At 43.0% G+C, this 22,959-nt stretch overlaps 1 protein-coding gene across 3 annotated transcripts in view; it reads left to right on the top strand.

The window, feature by feature from the left end:
• NEK11 (NIMA related kinase 11) overlaps positions 1–22,959 on the top strand; it is a 215,089-nt gene that overhangs the window by 122,034 nt on the left and 70,096 nt on the right. The gene's annotated exons all lie outside the window — the stretch shown is intronic.

The raw sequence follows: 22,959 nt of genomic DNA, 5'->3' as shown, positions 1-22,959 counted from the left end.
TGATATATAGGCACTTGGCCCGTACTCTTTATTGCAGGCTGTGTGTGTGTAAATGAATGCCTGGTTTTAGAAAGTTGCTCTGGCTTCTATTATTTTCTCCTTTAGTAAGATTATACAGAAATTTCAGTAGATGCTTTTCCATAGCATAGATTTCTAGAAAGGGAAAAGTTTGTGTTCACGTCAAATAAATGTATGATTTTGTCTCTCTAAGGGGGTTGCACGTGGAATTAGAATATTCCCGGTGTGATTGTACGTGCTTAGTAAAATCATTTGATTCTTACAAATCTGGTGAGATAGGCAGGCCATATTTATCTTAAAGAAGGGCATACCCTGGAAGTGGCGAAGTGACATGTTTAAATGGTATTGTCTGACTACTGTATATTGTAAACAACTATAGAGTATCCTTAGAAATTTTTTGAAATTTGTAAAAGGTTTAGGTAAAAATCAGTTGGAGCAGGTTCTCAACCTTTTCTTTTTACGTGGGAGAGAAAAGTGGTAGGAGAGTTCGTGCAGCTTCTGTCTTGGGTCCAGTGCTGGGGTGGGTTACGCCTGTGATGTCACTTATCGAGATGCTGGAAGGTTCCAAATGGCTCCTGTAATGGAAGGCAGGGGGGCACGTGACCCTCTACTTTGAGGAGTTGAGGCTCAGGCTTGTCCACGCTCAGAAATGAGCAGATCGTGATAATCCGAGTCGGGCTACCTCAAGCACAGAGGCTGAGGGGCTGCCTGGCTGCTCACGGCGACTTTGCTTGGTGTGTCTGAGTGCGTGCTTTCTCACTGGGCTGCTTGTCAAAGTCCTTGATGGACTCTCGGAGCCCACTGTGCACATCCCCTTCCTATCTCGTGTTCAGGGATATGTGTGGAGTTTGAAATCAGCTATGGTGATGCTATTTACACCAGGGATGTTGGCAAATGCTACTAATCAGGACTGAGAAGCTCCCCTGGCTCCCCAGGAGCCAGTTGTTACACATTTACCAGCACAGCCCTGGCAGAGCCCCACCCCCAGGGCTTCCGATTCGTAAGTCTGGGATGGAGCTCAGGAATTTGCATTTCTAACAAGTTCCCTGATGCTGTTGCTGCTGATTTGAGGAACACATGCTAAGAGCAATTTGTCTAGAACTATGCTGTCTAATTTGATAGCAACTGCCACATGTGGTTACTTAAATTCAAACTTTAATCACAGTCATGTGCTGCATAATGACAGTTTGGTCAACAGCAGACTGCATATATGACAATGGCACTGTAAGATTATAAGAGAGCTGAAAAATTCTTATCGCCTGGTGACATTGTAGCCGATGTGAAGTCGTACAGCAGCGCATCCCTCACATGTCTCTGGAGATGCTGGTGTAAACCAGCCTACTGTGCTGCCAGCCGTATAAAAGTACAGCACAGACAATTATGTACAGTACCTAATATTTAATAATGAATTACTGTATTGCTTGCTTACGTATTTATTTACTATGCTATATTTTTATTATTATTTTATAGTGTATTTTTTTCTGCTCATAAAAAATGTTTGCTGTAAAACAGCATGCCACATCACGCCAGCAGCGGCCTTATACATGTGATGTTCGCCGCATCTCTCTCCGGATTGCATCATTTTCTCTCGTATGCTAACGTGCTGCGCTGGGTTGCAGCCTGGGAGCAATACGCTCTATCACGTAGCCTCGGCGTGTAGCAGGCTGTACCATCTCGGCTGTGTACGTGCACTCTGATGTTCCCACAACAAAATTGCCTGATGACACATTTCTCAGAAGAATCGGTCTTTAAGCAGTGCATGACTAGTTAGAAATTAAATAAAAATTTAAAATCTGTTCCTCATTCACGTTAGTCACATGTCAAGTGCTGAAAGTAATACAGTGTTATGTGTCAGTTATATCTCAGTAAGACTGGAGGGAAAAATGCTTAAGAATTGCCTGTGGTTAGTGGCTACCTTGGACAGGGGTTGGACAGCACACTTCTAAAGTAGTCCCTCATCTCAAAAAAGCCCTACGCAGCAGTACCACTCAGGGAGAAAACCTTCACACCTAACTTTCTTTTAAAGTTCTCCAGGTACTTCCAGCGGCAAACCTGTTTCAGTAGTCACTACAATTATTAAATGTCTATCTTACATTTCAACTGTCTAAAAGTAAAACTCACAGAAAAGTTGTTCTCTTCTTTCTGTACTCACTGTGGAGGAAGGATCGGTTTGCTGCAATTGGCAGATACTGACAACCCGTCTTTCTACATGAGGACGTGGAGGTGCGAAGAGGAGCTGTGGACCTGGGACCCAGCCCCAGGTCCATGACACTTTCGGTTCAGTGAAAGTAGTTTTCTCCCAAACAGAAGACTGTGGTGCGAACCGGAGAAATGATTGCAGGTGTTTGGCTGCTGTCCCACCAGCAGACTGTGTCAGGGCCCAGCACAGCAGCACCGGTACACTGCCTCGGACCGCGCGCAGGGCAGGTGAAGCCCAGAGGTCTGCCCCACTTGATCCAATAACAACGCCCTTCTGACCAGAGAACGACATGAATTCCTTTTATTGAAAACCAGTTGATCATGTTAATGAATCGAAAGTGTTCGAACCAGCAGATTACAGAAGACTAAAGAGGGAGTAGAATTTAATTAGGAATGAAGGGTCAAGTGAAATACTTAACAGTTATTGACACCTGTATTGGGGAAAGTCACCAAAAAGCCTGAGTTAGCGAGGCCTCCACAGGCAGGGAGAGGCCTGGCAGTTGAACCAGGAAGGCGCTGGCCTGGACGGCCGTGGTGTGGGGGTGAGCTCCTTGTGGGTCTTTGGTTAATGGTCTGTTTATCGCATGGCCTGGCTCATGGAAGCGTGCTTCGTGAGTTTCCATCTCCAAGACGCTTATGTGGCCCAAGTAATGTCTATTTATTTCAGTTCCTGTGTGACTTAAACTCTATGTTTTTCATGGTGAGTAAAAAAAAAGTCAGTGCTGTTTCTTTTTCCTCTGAAAGATTTATTATAATTGATTCTATTTTCTCAAGAAGCTGTTCGCCTCTCTGAGCTTCAAAAGCTGTTGTCTGGTTCTGTAGAAATCTCTTCAAGACCACTGGCTTTTTTTTTTCTTTCTAGGCTTCCTCTAGGAATTCTGGAATTCTTCCTTTAGAAGTTTCCCACAGCCATTATCCTTATACCTTCGTAGGTACCATTATGCCCTTGTCACTCATATCTTAATTGACCCTGCTGCTCCGAGGCAATCACCTTTCATCAACATTCAGCTTTCAACAACTACTTGTCAGGGGCCCACTCTGCTGGGCACAGGGAATGCGGAGTACAGTACTAGCCAGGCAGATTTAGTTCTGCCCTGTTAAGCCTACCATGGAGTTTTCCTCCACCCAAAAGTTTTTCATTACTTCCTGAAGTGGGTTGCATCGTGGCCCCAAAAAGATATGTCCCTTCTAGTGGAATGAGTCAAGGGGCCTCTAGTTCATCAAGACCTGGAGAGTCTGTTCTTATAGTAGCAGCCAGGCTGCACTGTTATTTGGAATAAAGGTCTTTGCAAATGTAATTGAAGGGAGGCTTGTCCAATGAGACCATTCTTGGATTATGATGAGCCCTAAATCCGATGACAAGTCCTTATAAGAGAAAACAGAGGCAGAGATATGCTGAGAAGACAGTGTGAAGACAGAGGCAGAGACTGCAGTGATGCGTCTGTAAGCCAAGGAGCACCAAGGACTGCCAATGGCCACCAGAATCTAGGGAGGAGGGTGGAACAGATGCTCCTTTAGAGTTTCCGGGAGGACCCAGCACTGCTGACACTTCGATCTCAGGCTTCTGACCTCCGGGATTGGGAGTTTCTACTGTTTAAACCATGACGTTTGTGGCACTCTTGCAGCAGACCTAGGAAACTAATGTGCTTCCTTTACCTTCAAAGACGTGAACCCTTTCATTCAGTTTTCCTGTAGCAGTAATAGAGAAGTCAGGTCATAGTCAGACTGTCCTGGTTGGAGTCTAGACTTGCCCATCACTAACTGTCTGAATTGAGTCAGATTTCTTAAACCTCTGTTCCTCAGCTTCCTCCTTTGTAAGATCAGAGCAATAGTGTATTATAGCACTGTGATGAGGAATAAATAAAATAACACACAGCAGTCGGAACAATCGCTGGGATGTTTAATACTTATAACAATCATTTTACTACTTACTATACTACTAATTCTTGTTGATGCTAAAGGCTTCCAGATGCTCATAACCAGTCCAGACTGGTGCATTTGTTTTGCATTCCCCAGCTCATGCAGCACTTTATGTCTCTCCTCTTGTGGTTGTATTTAACTTTCTACATGCATATATAAATCAACAAATATTTACTGAGGATTTACCAAATTCAAGGTATTCTGCAAGTCATATTGGAAAAAAAAAGTGTTAATGCCATCAGGGAGTGTAGAATCTTAATAATAAGAGGTATGTCTACCTTAAAGTGATCACCAATAAGTTTTATAGAGTGGGTATAATTCCAAACTATAGACAGGACTGAAGAGATTATTTCAAGTAGGGATTTTCGGAAGCAAAGTTTAGAGCTTGGCAGGAACCAGGCCGTGCTCTGACCAAACCAGCCAGGCTGATCCTGTAGGAAAGGGCCTAGAAAGGAGTGCAGAGGATATGAGGTCCTCGGTGCCGAGACTTACAGATGAGTCAGTCCAGCAAGGCTCACTCGTAGACTCTCCCATCTCCAAAATTTGACATGAATTAGAATCTTTTAAAAGCAAACTGTCACTAGCAGCAAACAAACAAGGATGGGGTATAATGCATTTATGCAGTCAACTAAACACAATGGATCCAGCAGTTACATGTGCCCAGCATTGTCCTATGCATTGAAGACTCAGGAGTGAACAAAAGGACAAAAATCCCCACCTTCATGGAGCCTACATTGAACTGAGGGAGACAGATAGTAAATAAGATTCATGTAAAATATGTCTTATGTTGGAAAATGATGAGTACTCAAGAGAACAAGGAATGTAAGAAGAGGAATAGAAAGCTTCAGGGAGGGGTTGAAATTCCAGGTGGGTAAAGAAAGTGAGTTTTGAATAAAGACTTGAAGAAAGTTACTGACTAAGCCATTAGCTATCTTGGGCAAGAGAGTTGCCAGTGGAGGAAATGTGAGTGCAAAGCCCAGAGGCAGGAGTGTGTCTGGTGTGTTCAAGGAGCATCAAGGTGAGTGGACTGGAGTGAGAAGAGTGAGGATCGTAGGGACATGATCACACAGGATATCATAGGATGTGGGGAAAACTTTGACTTTTAACTCTGGGTTGTTGGACAGTTTTGACGGAGGAGGGACAGGAACTGTCACATATTTTACAGGATTGTTGTAACTACTGTGCGGAGAATATGCTGAGAGTAGGCAGTCCAGAAGCAAAGAGAGCAGTTATCGTAGTACTCCAGGAAAGAGAGATGGTAGCGTAGACCAGCATGGCCATGGTGAGGTTGGGGTGAGAAATGGTTGAATTCTGGACATTATTTTGTTGCTGTAAATGACAGGATTCCTGACACAATAGAGGTAGAGTTGAGATTGAAAGAGTGGAGTCAGGAATGACACCAAGGCTTTTGGCCTAAGCTCTTGAAAGAATGGCCTTGCCACTCCTTGAGGTGGGGAGGACTCTGGGGGGGCCATTCTGGAAGACAGTTATAAAAATGAGACCATTTCATGATGAAGCTCTTTCTGATTAAATCTAGCTAATTAGGAAAGAAAAGAGAGGGGATGGAGTGGAAGATGGGCAAAAACGACGAAGGGGATTAAGAGATCCAAGTTTCTAGTTATAAAATAAGTAAATCACGGGGACATACTGTACCACGTAAGGAACACAGTCAATAATGTTGTAATGCTCTTTCAGTGCCAAAATGTTACTAGACTTGTGGTGATCACTTTGTAAGGTATATGGGTATCAAATCACTATGTTGTACACTAGAAACTAATAGGATATTGTATGTCAACTATGCTTTAGAAAAGAATGGAAAGAGAAAATATAGTAAACAGGAGAAATTATTAGGAGTCAGGAGACTGATGTCTACAAATATGAAGTTAATGTAACCAAATAATTTCACAAACTACTAAATTGTCCTTTGAGTTAAGTGATAAGAGCAGACATTCTTAGGCTGAAAAGTATAACATCCAGGAAGGCCCTTTGGAAATAACTACTGATGGTTTAAAGAACAAATCAAAATTAAGAACTCAGGAATGAAAAAGCTATGGTAGAAATCTGGGCAGGTACACTGTACATCTTAATTCAGAGTAAAAGTCTAGGATAATTTTTCTATTTTAAAGATTAAGATATCTGGGAATTATGTTTTCAAAACAAAATATAATTAATATAAAAATTACAAACCTTCATATAAAAGCAACATACCATTAAAATTGGGAGGTAATGGAAGTCGAGCTGGAAAAAGCCTTACTCTTTTGACTTTCTTACCAGTAACAGCAGGAAGCCAACCAACATTATTTAAAGTGAAACACTTAATACAAGGCATAATGACTCCAGCTCCCACACATTTTTCATAATCACTATTTTTATCCTGAAGAGATATTTTAGTAACTAATATATTTTGTGAGAAAGAAACCCCTGAAGTTCAGCAGTTATTCAATTTCAGTTTTTGATTTCTTAATATCAAGTAAAATTACATTGAATGCCTAGAGAACATACTGTATTGCTTTTTTGTTCCTTCTGTAATGAAGTATCACACTGTGACTTACACAGGACAACTGGACTGTCTCCCAGCTCCGGAGGTCAGAAGTCTGAAACGGGTCTCGTAAGTCACGGGGTCGGCAGGACAGCATTTCTTCTGCAGGCTCCACAGCCTTGCTCTCCCAGAGTCTGGAGGCTGCCTGCACTCCTTGGCTTATGCTCCCTTTTGTCCATTTTCAAAGGCAGCGGTGTCAGGCCATGTCCTTCCAATGCCGCTGTCTCTCTAGTTTCTCTCTCCTCCGCTCTGTTCCACCTTAAAGGACTTCTGTGGTTCTATCAGGCCCTCTCAGATCCTCGAAGATGATCTCCCTATTTTAAAATTGCAGGGTTAGCAACATTAATTCCCCTTTGCTATGTAAAGTAACTTATTCAAAAATTCCAGGCGGATAGCTTTAGGAAGGCATTATTTTGCCTATCACAAATATTCTTAATGTTGATAAAAATGTAAAAAGAGGGAAAGCTTTTTAAAAGAGGGACAGTCCTAGAAAAGCAACATCCATTCTACACTGTTAACTAAATACAAATCTTACTTCAGTTTTACCAGTTCCCCCCCCCCCCAATGTCCTCTTCCTGTTCCAGGGTCCAATCTGAGGTTCCAGGTTGTATATAGTTGTTGTGTCTACTTAGTCTTCTGTGGCATTCCCTGTTTTTTTCTTGTCTTTCATGATCCTGACACTCAATGGCTACTGCTTACTTGTTGTATAGCGTGTCTCTTCACGTGGGCTCATCCAGTGCTTTCTCAAAATGAGGTTGAGGTTACATATTCTGGGCAAGTGATGCGTCCTTCTCAGTGCATCGTATCAGGTAGACAGAGAACGTGATGCTGATACTGGTGTTAGCCTTGATCACCTGGATAAGGTGACATCTTCCTTGCAGATGGTGGTGTCTCCCTTGTGAACTTATGTTTTTGTTCCATAATTGACAAATGTCTTCAGGGAGATGGTTTGAGAATAGGACCCCAGTTTCGGGTGAGATGACTAAGGTCCAGAGAGCCTAAACAGCTCCCACCAAGCCCCACAGCTAGTAAGAGGGAAAGCCTGAATTTGGCATTGGTTTTGCCTGATTTGGAAGTCCACATTCTTCCGACTGCCTGTTTTAGGAAGTGTTCTCAGCGGTGATGGGCAAAAGAGCAGACAGCCCAGAGCAAGGGGGCCCAGTATTGAATAAGCCCCAGCTGACGTCAAACTTTTTGATCTCAGGACACCTTTACAGTCTTAAAAATTATTCAGAGACCAAAGAGTTTTTGTTTATATGTTTATAACTATAGATGTATTCTGTATCAGAAAGTGAAACTGAGAATTTTTAAAAGTCATTGAAAAATAACAGTAATAAACCTACACATAACAATAAATAGCATGTTATTGTGAAGTTTACTTTTTGTTTTAGAAGTGATTATTTCTCCACATATAATTGAAATATACACCAGTTTTCTACATCAAATTTCTGTTAATATATTTATATTATTACTAGACTTGGTTCCACCACTAGATTAAAAAATTATGTTATTACTCTAGTATCTCAGTATATTTAAATATTTATTAGGACATATCTATTGCTTTTGTTTATTTGCTTATTAGTATTTTTTAGTTGTCTTTTATTTTGTGATAAGAGCACTTAGCATTCCATCTACCCTCTTACCTAATTTTTCAGTGTACAGTATAGTATTGTCAATTATAGGAACAGTGATACACAGCAGATGACTTGGTCTCTTATTCATCTTGATGAACTACAGCTTTTTGCCCATTGATTAGTAACTCCTTGTGAGTGCCCACCACCCCCAGCCTTTGGCAACCATCGTTTCATTCTCTGGCTCTATGAATTTGAGTATTTTAGACCACATTAAGTGGAATCATGCGTATTTGCCTTTGTGTGACTGGCTTATTTCATTTAGCATGATGTCCTCAAGGTTCATCCACATCGCACATTATGAAAATGAACTATATCTTCCAAAATTAAAACATATCGAGAAGAGCAGCATTGTTTGACATTTTTACAATTTTAAAAAATAATTGGCTTCATAGAAGGCAATCGGTTTCTTACACCGGCTTTGCCTTTAGGCTGTTATGATACAGCATGACACAGTGCCTGGGAAGCTTCCCTGCACCCCACGAGAGGACGAAAGTGGAAAAAGCAGGTACCATCCTCACATTGTTATGAAAGGAGTTCAGATCTGGGCTGCCCTGAAAAGCTCTCAGGGACTCTCAGGGGTCCTGGGACCACTCTTTGGGAACTCTTCTTCTAGGCATGAAATGAGATACTGCAAGAACTAGCATTAAATATTCCTGGATATCATGAATAATTTCTCCATTTGTACTGCCCTGTTAAACAATTTTTAATAAACTGGAAAAAGGGATAATGAAGCAGCAGGAATGCCTTTTATGAATAGGGCTCTCTATGGTAAAAACTCTACTCGATTTGAATTTTATGGAACTCATTAATAAGCAGAAATAATGTTGCCTGTGTTATTGTAATGGTCATAAAAATCTGCAATCTTACTAGATGATGCACTTTTATGCTTTAGTTGACATCATTTTATGTGCTAAGTAGGTGGATGCAAGGTCTTGAAACTGAGAGCCATCCTGCGGGGATAACTATGTGGTGAAGTGCATTCATTAACTTATATATTTCCCCCCAAAGAGTTTGGGAGTAGTTTGGGAGTTTCTAAATCAATCACTCAAAAGCCTTGCTTCAGTGCTGGCCAGGCACAGCAGTTCATCACTGAGGAATCTCAAATAAGATGCAAATTGTCTGATAAGTTATTTTGTGATACTCTTCAACTTTTCAGAAAAATAGTCCTTGGAGAGCTGTAGCATCAGCAAATGTAATCAACTCTTTAGAGCAGGTTGACTTTCAGCCTTCATCACCAAGGAAACGAAACCTTCAGACGCCGGGAGGTATGGTGACGGCAAAATACTTTTTCCCTGGTGGTGTGGAATTTCAGAGCGTATCTTTAGATGGACTGTTCTTTGTCAACACTGATAAATTACACATATAGCTATCTCTAGTTCAGTTTCTCTAGTTTTATTCTTCAATGAATATATTATAATTTTCTCTTAGGAGGATATAAAATTTTCTTTAGATGAATAGCCTGAGACAAATTAGGTTCATTTGACAAAGGCACGTAATGTACTGATAGGATAAACGCAATTTTCATGGTCTAAGTGAATAAACAGCAAAGGCGCTCATGGGCCCAGATTTACATTTCTATATACGCACTTCTTCATTGTCAAGATTTATTAGATCCTATTAGTTTCCTAAGGGGCTTTTCAATAGGATCCTATTAAGTCAGACCTTTCCCTTCCCTTCCCTTCCCTTCCTTTCCCTTCCCTTCCCTTCCCTTCCCTTCCCTTCCCTTCCCTTCCCTTCCCTTCCCTTCCCTTCCCTTCCCTTCCCTTCCCTTCCCTTCCCTTCCCATTGTTTAAAATAATTGTTTTGATTTTATTGGGTGAAGCAACACAGTATTTACGCATTTGCATTGTTATATTTTTATAAATTTATCTTTTCTCTAGTAAAATATTTTGGTAATAATTATCAGATTATTTTAACTGTGAATTTTGCTTATGTTTTTTAAGATTATATTTTATTGATTATGCTATTACAGTTGTCCCAATTTTTGTCCCCTTGCTGTCCTCCATTCAGCACCTCCCACTCCCTCAGGCCATCCCAACACCATTGTTCATGTCCTTGGGTCATGCGTGTAAGTTCTTTGGCTACTCCATTTCCTACACTGTACTTTATATCCCATGGCTATTCTGTAACTACCTGTTTGTACTTCTTAATCCCCTCACTTCCTCACCCACTTTCCCACACCCTGTCCCATCCAGCAACCATCAAAATGCTTCCTGTATCCATGATTCTGTCTCTGTTCTTCTTGTTTGTTTAGTTTGTTTTTTAGATTCGGTTTTTAGTAGGTATGCATTTATTTTTTTTAGTTTTGATGTTCTTTTTCTTAAGTAAGTCCCTTTAATATTTCATATAATAGTGGTTTGGCAATGAGGAATTCCTTTAATTTTTTCTTGTCTGGGAAGCGCTTTACCTACCGTTTGATTCTCAATGATAGCTTTGCTGGGCAGAGCAATCTTGGCTGTAGGTCCTTGCCATTCATGATTTTGAATACTTCTTGCCAACCCTTCTAGCCTGCAAAGTTTCTTTTGAGAAATCAGCTGACAGCCTTATGGGCACCCCTTTCTAGGTAACTCTCTGCTTTTCTCTTGCTGCTTTTAAGATTCTCTATCTTTAACCTTTGGCATTTTAATTATGGTGTGTCTTGGAGTGGCCCTCTTTGCATCCATCTTGTTTGGGACTCTCTGCTTCCTGGACTTGCATGTCTATTTCCTTTACCAAATTAGGGATGTTTTCTTTCATTACTTTTTCAAATAAATTTCCGATCTCTTGCTTTTTCTGTTCTCCTTCTGGTACCCCTATGATATGAATGTTAAAACCTCTTGAAGTTGTCCCATAGGCTGCTTACACTATCCTCATTTTTTTTTAATTCTTTTTCTTCTTTTTGTTCTGATTGGTTGTTTTTTGCTTCCTTGTGTTCCAAATCATTGATTTGATCTTGGCTTCATCCACTCAATTGCTGTTTCCCTGTGAATTGTTCTTTATTTCAATTAGTGAATCATTTGTTTCTGACTGGATCTTGTTTGTGCTATTGAGGTCCTCACTAAGTTCCTTGAGCATCTTTATAGCCAGTATTTTCAACTCTGCATCTGATAGATTGCTTATCTCCATTTTGTTCAATTCTTTTTCTGGAGTTTTGAACTGTTCTTTCATTTGGGCTATGTTTCTTTGTCTCCTCATTTTGGCAGCCTCGCTGTGTTTGTTTTTACGTATTAGTAGAGTTACTATGATTCCCCATCTTGGTAGAGTGGCCTAATGTAGTAGGTGTCCTGTAGGATACAGTGGCACAGCCTCCCCTATCAAGTTGGGTACTCGAGGTGCACAGTTTGTGTGGGCTGCATACACCTTCCTCTTATATTTGAGCCTTGATTGCTGTTGGCAAGACAGTGGGAGGGTTTACCCAGGCCATTCAGCTGCAAGGACTGGCTGTGATCACTGACCACCAACCTCCACCCTCTCTGGAGGATCAGCTGTGCAGGGACAGGGTGGTGGTGCTCCTACATGGTTTGTAGCTGTCCACTATGTGTACAGGCTCTAGGGTTGCCCTGGTGGTTCAGTCCAAGGTCAGCCCCCAACTGTGTTTCTTTCAGGGCCACCCTCTCTGAGCTATAAAGCAATCTGAGATGGCCGCTGACTGTGCTGGGCTTGGAGATATCCAGGCAAAGCCAACCTGTGAATCTAGGCTGGCTGCTATTAATGCTGGGCCTGGAGCCACTTAGCAAGAGATCTGTGGACTGCGGTGTCGCTGAGGCTTGGTATTGCTTGTTTGAGAGGATTTAGGACATTGTGAAACATGAGCCAAGACCAGCCATTGATATGAAAAAGTCTCTGTTAACAGCTGGGGTGGTCCTATAAGTTAGGTAGGACAAAGTCTCAGGGGATCTACAAGGCAAAGCAGTGTTACCCCGGTTTATGGAGTCTCAGATATGGCACCTGCCCGCTGGCTCTGTGACTCTGAGGAGGAAGGTTTCAGAAAAAGGATGAAGTCTTCTGCCTGCCTTTCTGTGTGGGAGAAAGCTGTCCCCCAGCTCTCACCTTGATACTGGACACCTCAGATCCTCCCTGTGTGCCACTGGTGACTTTCAAGCTGCTGCCCCAGGGCTGGAGCTCAGAGGGAGTGAGTCTAGATAAGGCCATGTGTGGGTTCTTTAAAGGGAACTGCTTGGGACTCCGGAAGTTTCTTCCACTGACTCAGTCCTTTCTGGTATTTGCAGCCAGAAATTGTGGGGACTTGTTTTTCTGGCACTGGAACCTTAGGTTGGGAGGCCTGGTGTGGGACTGGGACCCCTTGCTCCTGAGATATCCCTCGGAATTTTTATCTACCACAGGTGGATGTGGGACCAGCCTGTTCTGTGTCTGCACCCCTCCTACCAGTCTGGATGGTTGTTAGACCGTAGTTGTCAGATTTCCATTCAACTTGATTTATGCCTGTTCTGAGTGATGGTTGTTGTATAATTTAGTTGTAATTTTAATGTGATTGTGCGAGGAGGTGAGCCATGTTTACCTATGCTGCCGTCTTGACGAAATGTCCCTGAGTTTTGCTTATGTTTTAAACTGAGCTTTATGGTGGGCAGTGTTGAGACTTGGAAAAGTTAGAGAACATGTCTGATGTCACACAGCAGTGTAGGAAAGATGTGCTGAACCTCAGGTGTTCTCACTCTGCATCCCTTGATTTTTCCCTCTGCTATAAAGACTTCTTGCTTTGTATTTATTATGTAAAAGGCAAAGTTGAGAAGATGCATCCAACTGCATGATCCTACATAGGATGAAAATTTCTTAGATAAAAGAGGAAAATATATTTTTTGTTTTATAAATGCTTACGGTTTCACGTCGGTGAGCTAAGAATGTCTCAGGGCCAGCAAGCATCTTCTGGCAGTTTCCTGACTTCCTCCAGCTGTTCAGTGAACAGAGGGGTGCTGCCAATGGGAAACAAATCTTTTCCAGGAGAGTGGAGGTGGAAAAGAGAAATTATAACTCTAGGAGTTCATCAGAGAGGCAATCCCATATGGCTCACAAGGTGTTCTCTCTGCCAACAAATTGCTAAATATGTTCCAATATAGTCCTGCCTGTGTTAATGAGGAAATACAGCACAAGAAAAATAAGGGAGAAGGTAGAGGTTTCATTTTTATGGCAATTTAAATCCTTCAGCTTTGTTATAGTCAGGTTGTAATCTCACTTCTTGTCAAGTAGTTGGTGGCCAGGAACAGAATGCAGTGGTCTAGTCTCTTGCTGCTCAAGAGACTAGTTTGCTGTTCTCCTGGTTTGTAGAACAGCAGCATTTTGGTCACCTCAAGCATGTCAGAAATGCAGACTCTCAGGCCCCACTCCAGCCCTACGAGACAGATGTGCATTTCATCAAGTTCCCCAGATGCTTCCTATACGCACGGGTCTAGTCCATTACTCTGTGTCACACATTTGCAAGCCTTAGAGCAGGAAGGTAACCTGAGATCTGTTTTTAGGCTGGTAAGTTGTTAGCACCCCCATTTTACAGATGAGATACCTAAAGCCCAGGGAAATTATGCCAGTTGCCTAAAGTCACAGGCAACTCGAGGTCTTCTGCCGCCAAACACCGAACATGAAGCATCCAACTACTGCACCAGCTCCTTCAGAGTCTTCGTTTAGTTTCCCCATAGGTCCCTTGAGAGAATGGGTTTCCTGGCTGGTATTTATCTCTCTGAATTTAGTGGGAAAATGACAACCTTTACCTACCTTTTTTGGCTTTCGTTCTCCTAACCAGAACAAAAAAAAATCAGAGAAATATTATCGTTTTGCCTAAGGGAGAATCATCTTGACACATGGGCTAAAAGCACCAACTCCAGAGCTCGAGGGGAATCTATTTCTGAATGGGTCATGGAACTCGCTTCTAGGGCGTTTGTGTAGGGAGAGAACCTTTGGTGCAGCTGAAGAAAAACAGCAGAACCTGCTGTCCTATGTATTAAAAAGGCTCTGTACTGTACCTAATTTAGCCTTCCAGACAGATAGGGTCATGAATATACATTTTTAAGGAAATTATTTTTCACAGCCTCACGTGTGATCCTGGAGGCTAAGCTAATCAACACAGCTAATTTTAGCCTTGGTTTTGAGGGTTTAGTTTAGAAAAGGTTATGGTACTTGTACTACCTATAGCTTATTGTGTGAGAAAAGAATGCATCAGAAAAATGCAAAACCAAGCACCTGCTGTCCCACCACCCCCAAATGTGTAAACATATTGGTTGTATTTGAGGTTGAGTCTCACCTACCGTTAGTGATATCATTCATAAGTGGACTTGAGCCCGGCTCTGCCATAAAAAACATTTTCTACTCTGAGGACCTGGGAGGTCCATGAGCTGCCTTTCTCTGAGATGAGGAGTAGGAGCTAGGCACCTGTGAAAGCTCTACTTGTAGACACTGTGTTGCAGAAAGTAGGAAAAGGCACCTCACAGATGAGCAGGGGTTCTGGGGGGCATGCAGAGGAGACCCAAGGCTGGGGTGGAGGTAAGTCGCTGCTTCTCCCTTGTTAAGTTTAAGACCAAGGTGGTGAGGACATATATCCAAGGTCTGTGCTTCCACCTTCTCTTTCAAAGGGCGGGGATTGTTGGTGGTGGAGGATGTGCTGGTCAGGTAGGAACGAGGGGGAAGAAAGGTGAAGTGATCTATGTCCCAGGACTTTTTAAAAATCTAGCCAAATTCAGACTGAAGGCTGCAGCTCAGTGGGGCTAGGTACACAGAGGAAGGGCACTCTATAAAAGTGCTGTCCAACGGGACTTTCTGTGATGATGAAATGACCTATGATCTTGTCACAGGTGGCTTTCAAGTACTTGGGATGCGGTTAGTGTGACTGAGCAACTGAAATGGTCATTTTATTTCCTTTTAATTAATTGTCATTTCATTTAAGAAGCCATGTATATCTGGTGGCTGCCATATTGGACAAGACGATTCTAGAAGGAGAGCTCTTTGGAGGAATGAAATTGGAAAGTAAGAGTGAATTCAGGGGATAATGTAGAACATCCAGGTAACAAAAGCCAAGTTCCTCATCTAAAGAATCATCTAGAAAGCATCAGAAAAATGACGCTGCCTGGACCCAGCCCAAGGCCACCCCGTCAGAATCCCTTTGGGTGCGCAGCTTTGACTGAGCCACTGTCCTCACTGGCAAGAGGCAGATCTGAAAAGGGGTTTGCAGCCAGACGATAAAAGGCCGTGGCTGCTAGGCAGAAGATTTTGTACTCAGCGTTACTGGCAGAGGGGAGCCATTGAAGGGGGAGGGTAACACGGTGAGTGCTTTAGGCAAGATTTGTGACAGCTGTGCAAGACGTGGTGGAGGCGGGAGGGTGGAGGTGATCACAAGAGCCGCGTGTTGAAGATAGGTGGACTGGACATTCCTCCCTCAGAGTGTGAGTGGGTTGATATCACTGGGGGCTGTCCATATTTTTTCCCTGGACTGAACGTTGGTTCAAAATGTTCCTTAGCTAATACATGGCTGCAAGCCACCAGCACCACTGAATGTTATGGTGATTGAAAATTGCAATCGTTTCCCATAGGGCTCTTTCTGATGAAATAAGGATGCAGCAGCCATTTGGAGTATGGAGTAGGGGCCATGGTGTCTGTAAAAGGGGATGACTCAATGTGGGAAATCATGCCGCTGTCCTTAGAGATTACCCTTCTCCCACTAAGCCTTCTGAGCTGCAATGAGCGACCTTAACGACTGCTGGGAACTGGGGCCTGGTGAGAACTATGTTCTAGGCCCAGCTGGTGACTCACGGCACAGCTCTGATACACCGTTTGCTCGGTTCACAGTGGGGGAGAGGCGGCTTTTAAAAACTGAAAAGAAAAATATAATCCAATACATGTTGAAGTTTAGAAATTGACAGAATGCCTTTTCCAAACCAAAAGCATTTTAGTCAGTTCTTTTCTTCTAATAATTCAGGGGAAGAGGTGGTTAGAGGTGAGAGACTGGGTACCTTTCCTAGCGCCCAGGAGAATGGGAGGCTGGGGTTTTAGGAACGAGATTTATCTGTTCGGGGGAATTCAGCTCTCTCGCTGAAGGACAGGTTGCCTCTTATCAAAGGGTGTTTTCTCCAGTTCTGCTGTTGGTCCTTTATGTGGAAATGCTGCTTTTACATCTCAGCAGTGGTGTAATCTAGCCTTAAGCTTGGATTCTGCCCCGTCCCTGGGAGATTCGGGAAGCTTTGCTCCGACTGCAGCTGGTTTAGAGTTTTCTTTGTAATCGCCACTACAGGCTCCCCTCTCCCTCTATCTCATGTACGAAGGCCAGTGGCCTCCATTTGGCACTTACTGGCTCAGGCAGCAAGCCCAGCTTTTTTACTAAACCCGGTGTCGGATGAGTTTAACATCTCACAGAGCACATGACCTTCCACCAGCTCACTGGCTCCGACCCCTCCCACTCTCCTTCCCAACCTTTTTCTAGAGTAAGGCCAAAGCCCTCTTCTTGTCTCTGGCAGAATGGACCATACTTCCATCCTCTGAATTCTTGTCAGGTCTTTTTCTAAATACTTAGAGTTGGTATGGGAACTATTAAGAAAACTGATTCTTTCTACCTGCTGAAGTAGTAATAGTGGTCTTTTATTGAGCACCTGCTATGTGCTGGACACTGCTCAATGAGCATTGTAAGGTTTTGGCTAGGGCCAGCAGACTAGACCTCATGAGATAAAAAAATTAGCTGTCTGAGAGATGACTGATATCTGACAAATGACTCACATTGAGTACCCATAGCTGCGGGCTCTGTTGTTTTCTTAAAATCCAGAGGATTAAATTTATAATGTAAAAAAATGTGTGACCTTGCTGGCATGTGACTTAGGGAGTGTTTACATACTGCATAGTGTCACTTATATTTGATAAAATATTGTAGCTATGAGTATTATTATTATTGCCCCTAAGTCTTTGCTTGGGTCTTCAGAAGCACTGCCTGAGATGGTTATCCTGTTGCGTGTGGTACTGAGGATGAGGTCTTGGGGTCCTGGGTTGAGTGGGGTGAGGGTAAGTCAGGGCAGCTCAGTGGAAGGGGCTGAGCACAGATGTGGCCTCAGGCGGGGACTAGCCCCAGCCTGATCTCATGGGGACCTCTGGGGCATGAGTGACACCACAGAGTTGGTTCCACCTGGAGTCAGTCAGTTGCTGGCAAGGACTGCCCAGTGTGTGTCAGGGAGAGGTGACACATAACTTCTTTAATAAGGCAATTCTTTGATCTGAGGGCAATTGTGTGGTAAAGGAGGCACCTGTGCCTTGTTAGCAGTTATGAGCTAAATTGTGATCCCCAGAAATCTATTTGTCGAAGCCCTAACCCCCACTATCTCAGAATGTGATAAAGACAGAGCCTTTAAAGGGGTGATTAAGTTAAGGTGAGGCTATCTGGATGAGCCCCCGTCCAGCCCGACTGCTGTCCTAAGAAGAAGAGACGAAGACACAGAGGAGTCCAGGACACCAGTGCGTAGAGGGGCAACCCCTTGCAAGCCAAGGAGAAATCAAAACTGTCAACAACTTGATCTCGGGTTTCTAGCCTCCGGACTATGAGAAAATAAACTGCTGTTGTTCAAGCTGCCCAGTCTGTGACATGTTGTCGTGGCAGCCCTCGCTGACTAACGCAGCAACCAACATTCACAGATGCTGGCGTTTGTCTGCCAAAGAAGTTTCTGTGGGCCATCAATACTCACTATGCCTGCTTACAAATGAGAAAACAGTGACTAAAGAAATGGAGTAGCCTGCCCCAGGCCACATGCGAACCTTGGTCTGACCCTGTAGGCTCTCCTCTTACTCACGACTCTGTATCACCCCTCCTGGAGGCAGGCAGTCTTTCTCAGAAAGAAAGACATCACCAGTTAACTTGGGCTTCAATTTCTCTGATTTGTGTCCTAATTTGTCCCCATCTTACACAAGATGCAGCCCCATGGGGAAACCGAGGCAGCTCAGCGTAGCGTCAACACGTATGTGCCTTCTGAAGGCATTGTCTTTTAACCCTGTTTTCTTGAGAATATTGTGCATAACATGGTGCATATTAATCACAGGTTTTCTCTACATGTAAGAACGGAAGTTGGCTGGTGTGGTTCAGTGGACTGAGCAGCAGCCTGTGAACTGGAAGGTTGCAGGTGTGATTGCTGGTCAGGGCACATGCTTGGATTTTGGGCCAGGACCCCAGCGGGGGAGTGTAAGAGGCAACCGATTGATGTTTCTTTCCTTTCCTTCACCTCTCACTAAAAATAAATAAATAAAATCTTTAAAAAATGAATTAGGGCAGTCTTTTTCACAGCCGCAATGCCATTTTTAGGATAAGAAATTTTGAGATCTGCTTTGTCAGTGTAATAAAATGATTGTCATTCTGAGCACCGTCGCTCCTAATTTGTAATGGTAGAGAGAACGTGGTCTTTGGAGAGGCCACATCAAGACCTAACAATAAATTGGTTTATTCTTATGATAGCCCTTGTTCAGTGTCATAAAGCTATCCGCCCCTTCAGAAAGCTAGGAAAGAAAGGAAAAATAAAGAAGGTCATCTCCAACCCCCAACTCACACCCAGCCTGCCCCACCACAGCTAAAATAAAGAGCATTCTGTCTTTACGAAGAGATTCTTTCCCCCATATAGTGGATGGAGTGAGACAATTTTTAAAGGTATCTTGTGAGTATTGTCAACTTCCTGGGAAAAGGGTCATAATACTGCACGTAAGTCTGTCGGGTTTCCCAAGTCATTTGGCCATCAAGCTCAACAAGGGTTAATCAATTCTGACACTATTATTAGATATGTAAAGAGATCCAGCATAGCCCTGGCTGGTGTGGCTCAGTGGATTGTGTGCAGGCCTGTGAACTAAAGGGTCACTGGTTCAATTCCCAGTCAGGGCACATACCTGGGTTGTGGGCCAGGTCTCCAGTAGGGGGCACGCAAGAGGCAACAACACATTGACATTTCTCTCCCTCTCTTTTTCCTCCCCTTCCCCTCTCTAAAAATTTAAAGTAAATAAAATCTTTTAAAAAATAAAATAAAAAGGAGATCCAGGGTATCTTGCAGCTGGAGCAGAGTCTGAGGCACCTGGTGGTCCTCCCGTTTGAGAACATCTAAGGTAGAGAGTGGTGACAGTTGGCCGAGTCTCAGTGAGGTCCCCTGGCATTCAATGTCCCCAGGTCCCTGCAGACAACTCACCAGGATGACTAAAGTTCAGTTTTCCTATTTTGTAAATCAGAAGTCTGTCTGTGGCCCAACATCTTTCAGAGTTAAGGGGAAGATAATCACAGCTTTTATCTGTGGCATGGTTTTACTAGCAAAGATGAAAATTTCTAGCTAATCATAAAATAGCACGAATTCAGTGGCAAAAAGAGACAGGAGTCAGGCAATTTGCATTCTAGTCCAGTGTCCACCAAGCATGCAGCTACGTGACCTTTGGTTGGTCCTTTCTGAGCCTCTTTCATTATCTGAAAAATGAGATAAAAATGTGTCCTGGCCTCATTTGAATAATTGCCACACTGATCAAATGGAATAATGAGTATGAATATGCTTTTATAAACTGTAAAGTGTTGTAACTTTGGGCTACTTGCTTACAGCTTTGTTCTTCCTCATCAGTACAATGAAAATAATCCTTTATAACTCCATAGAGATTGTGAGTGGTTGAAACAGCTAATAGCACAATGAAAACTCTTCTAAAGTTCACTTGTTTTTTTATTGTCTAATATACAAAGGTTGTAAGATGGAGAGATATTACATTGTCACATGTATTTTATTATAGTACCTCTACACAGCAGGCGATGGCACTTTTATTTGAACTACTCCCGGACCAGAGCAGTCTTTTTCAGAGTGGGGCCTGCAGACCAGCAGCGGCAGCATCCCCTGGGAAATGGTTAGAAATGCACATTTCAGGCCTCCCTCCTGACCCACTGAATCAGCAGCTCTGGGTTTTAACAGGCGCTGCAGGTGATCCGGATGCTCACTTAAGCCTCATAGGAAGAGATTTATTTGGGTCTGAATTAAAGGGTGTGACAAAGAGCACCCTTTTCCCAGAACAGGGCGATTGCTTCTGTTTTTCTCCAGCACAGATCTGCAATCACTGTGTCCAAGCTGAGGCAGCCATTATTGGGTTACTTCTCGAACTCGCTCTGTCACTGCCTACCCAGTGCAGGGGAGGGACCGGGACTGCCGCTCCAGTGTGCCTGTTACCAGGCTGACTTCTGGGTGTGAGGAAATTAAAGCTGTTTATCACAGACCTTTTTCCACTCAGCGACAGGAGAAATGAGCCTTAACCTAAAAAGGCTTCATCTTGGGCCCACGTACAAAAAACATACTACTGGATAAACACAGTTCCAGCACACTTGCATTTCTTTTGACTTTTCCCTTTGAAAATGAACCAGTTCCTGAGCTGCACCAAGTTGATGGTGCTTAAGAAAAACTGAAGATGGATTCATACCAGTAAGTTCATGACTCAGGCAACTGTGGTAGAAAGGCACTTTCCTTCCTTCCTGGGAGGGGATCCCGGGGGGGGGCGGGGGAAGGGGACTGCGGCTGCGCTCCAGGAGGAGAAAGGTTCCTCTGTGTTGTGCAGTTGCATGGTCTGGTCCACTGCCTGCTTTGTGAACACAGCTTTTATTGGGACACAGCCACACCCGTTTGTTTATGTACTGTCTGTGTTTGCTTTCAGACTACAAAGAGTTGAGTAGTTATCACAGAGACTGTGTAACCTGCAAACTTAAACTTTATACTATCCAGCACTTAACAGAACTAGTTTGTGCATCCCTGCTGTAGAGGTTTCCTCTGGGCTGCCTGGCAGGAGCCTCGATGGAGCGGGTGGACAGGAAGGGCAGTGGGGGAACGGACGGTGAAATGCCCAGGGGGCCCTCGGGAGCCAGCATGAGGGAGACCAGAGAAAGGAGGGCTTCCTTATTGCCCATGTGAGTTGGGTACTGTGTGGATTTTAAGAAGTGATTCTATTTTAAATATATTTAAAAAATTCAAACTTGATATTACTTATGATGATTTAATATTTACGTTGCTTCCTGGTGTTGAACATTACAGGAACAGTGCAAGGTTTTATGTTAAATGTTAGTGACTAACATTTATTGGGAACCTACCATGTACAGAGCACTTTGCATCCGTTATACTATTTTCTGTTCACAATGATTCTGTGAGATAGGTACTATCATCCCCATTTTATAGACAAGAATTCCAAAATGCAGAAAGTTTCATGTTTTGGAGATAATGGTAGAGGCCTGATTTAAAGGTAGGTCTCTCTCTCTCTCTCTCTTTCTCTAGTGCCAAAGACAGCATTATAAATTGGTGTTTTTCGAATTGTGCAGTGAGAAATCAGTTTAGCAAGTTGCAATTGGCATTTAAAAACAAATTGAATAGAATGCAAAATACCAGGGTGTGTCAGATATATAGTATGGGTAAATCTTGACACATGAAAGTTTTATCAACTGTAAAAATATTTACATACAATACACAAATATAGGCACATTTTTGTGTACAACAATGTAAATGATATTTCTTACTGTATCATAGTCAAGTTTGAAAGCAGATATTCTTGCCTAAATTGGGGGAGGAGGGAGAAGAATAGAGCGAAAGAGGGAGTGTGAGAGGGAGAAAATATGAATGAGGAAAGGCATGAGCAACTGTCGCAGACAGAGGGAGAATGGATGACTCTCTGAAAGAGACACGGAAACTCGAGGAGAGGAGAATGGGGAGGAGGAGAGGTAGGAAGTCGTATGGTTTTGTCTGCCTTTCCATTCAATGAACATATGTCCCTGCTTGAGGTAAAAACTGGGACCTAAAGTGACCTCTTGGTGGATTTTAGTTTTCATATACTTCTCTTGCTCTGATCTTTTTGTCTTTGTAAGTGTGAGTCAAATAAAGAATGTTATAAAACACTCCCCCAAATACAAACCATCTATTTCATCTGGTGCTGAGCTGAAAATCAGTGATCTGGAGGGAAAACAGTCTGTGTTTGAGTTACTGGGAGAAATTATGAGATTCACAACATGCCCCTTTCTAAGGAATTGGCAAAGGCAGTTTTGACTATATGTGATTTTTGTCTTTTTAGCCAACTAGTTTTGATTCCACAGTACTGCCTCTTATGTTTTACGGGAAACTGTAGACAGAAAAGATTTTAAAGTATTTAATGTCAGGGAATTCTACAGCCACTAGTATTTTACTTTCAAAGGATTCTGGGATCAGTTAGTTAAAAGTCCATTTTTACTGATGTGGAAATGAAGCGAACATTTGTGGTATTTCTGTATATAGATGTTTCTATAAGAATCATATTACTGAACCTTGGTAGCTACACTGCTGGACTATCTTCATGGCAGTTTTACTGGAGAAATTGGAACTCAGTGAGTTCAATCCCTTGTCTGGGTTCTTGTCTAAGAGGTGGTAGAACTACACTCAAACCTTGCCTCTATTTACCCACTAGACAAAAATCGGCAATGAGAGGATGGAGAACAGCGCAGCGTGTTATAATTCTGGAGAACCATTATATTTATGTCCGTGTAACATGGTGCAAGGCCCAGAATGCCCACAGTCTTAATGTGCTGTGGGGTCCTTATGTAACCTCCTCCCGTCTCCCAAGACTGTTCTCTGTTTCTAGTCCCCCGTTAGCACCATGGAGCTGGTGCCGCTCTGCTTTTTTGTGATCCTTTCTTGGTCTTTCTTGGCTGAAGACCATTATAAGCACCAACTGTATTCTTAGTAA

This window comes from Artibeus jamaicensis, unplaced genomic scaffold (genome assembly GCF_021234435.1).
Source record: "Artibeus jamaicensis isolate MK-2021 breed Jamaican fruit bat unplaced genomic scaffold, CSHL_Jam_final contig_519, whole genome shotgun sequence".
NCBI lineage: Eukaryota > Metazoa > Chordata > Mammalia > Chiroptera > Phyllostomidae > Artibeus > Artibeus jamaicensis.
The sequence above is the reverse complement of the archived record's forward strand: the minus strand, read 5'-3'. Positions and strand labels throughout refer to the sequence as shown.